Genomic DNA, 1,099 nt, shown 5'->3' on the forward strand with positions numbered 1-1,099 from the left:
AAATCGAGTCAGGCTGAGCTCCGGCTGCACCCTATGTCCCCAGTATCTACCGGTCTTACCCCTGAAATGGGAGTCTTATTGAGCCGGTGCTGTTGAGCCAACCCATCAACTATAAAATCTAAGGGCAATCCCGAATAAACAGGAGTTCATAGTTAGCTCAGGATTAAGATCGAGTTACCTAGGTCATCTAGGTGAAATAGTCAGCCTATATATAAACAACGTTATAAAGTAAGAGGGACTTATTTCTTGGTCCTAATCTTATGAAGACGCTATTGTATAGGATGTCCTCACTCTCATGTCATAACCTAGGGATAGGAGAAAGGTTGTTCTCTCAAGTACTGAATCTAGGTCTTGACCAAGGTGCCCCACCCTCTCACTGGGCTGAGAGAGTTTGGTTTATTGATTGGATCAAAAACCACTTGTTTATTAGAGCATCAGTAGAGACTTGATGAATAATATGTAATCTCGGGGGTAAAATAGATATTTGACCCAACCATTATTACGAACAACTTGTGAAGGGTCAATTTGCTAATTATGGTTAAATCATGTGGACATAATATATCTACAGTGAGGAGAATGCAACTATGGGCTTTAGTGGAGTGACCCATTAGTTAAAGAATGGAGATTAATTTGGTCTAATGAGTTTAGCCAATTAATCTCAGATCGTTGGAGCCCATGATCTGTAGGTCCATGAGATCCCCTACTAGCTCGTAACAGACTAGCTCTAGAATAATGTTATAAGTTAATTTTAATCGTTCATGGTTTAACTGAAACTCAAGTCATCATACCAAATGATGGTTTAGAGGATCCATTGTCTTTTAATCAAGTAATGAACGATGTGGATAAAGAAAAATGGATTAAAGCCATGGACCTTGAAATGGAATCTATGTATTTCAATTTAGTCTAGGATCTTGTAGATCAAGAGAAAACGAGACAAAGCTAGTAAGGTACAGAACTATAAAGCTAGACTTGTGGCAAAAGGGTTTACCCAAAGAGAGGGGGTAGATTTTGAAGAAACCGTTCCCCAGTTGCCATGATAAAGTCTATTAGAATACTCTTGTCCATAGCCACATTTTATGATTATGAAATATGACAAATG

Source organism: Benincasa hispida, chromosome 2, assembly GCF_009727055.1.
Source record: "Benincasa hispida cultivar B227 chromosome 2, ASM972705v1, whole genome shotgun sequence".
Lineage (NCBI taxonomy): Eukaryota > Viridiplantae > Streptophyta > Magnoliopsida > Cucurbitales > Cucurbitaceae > Benincasa > Benincasa hispida.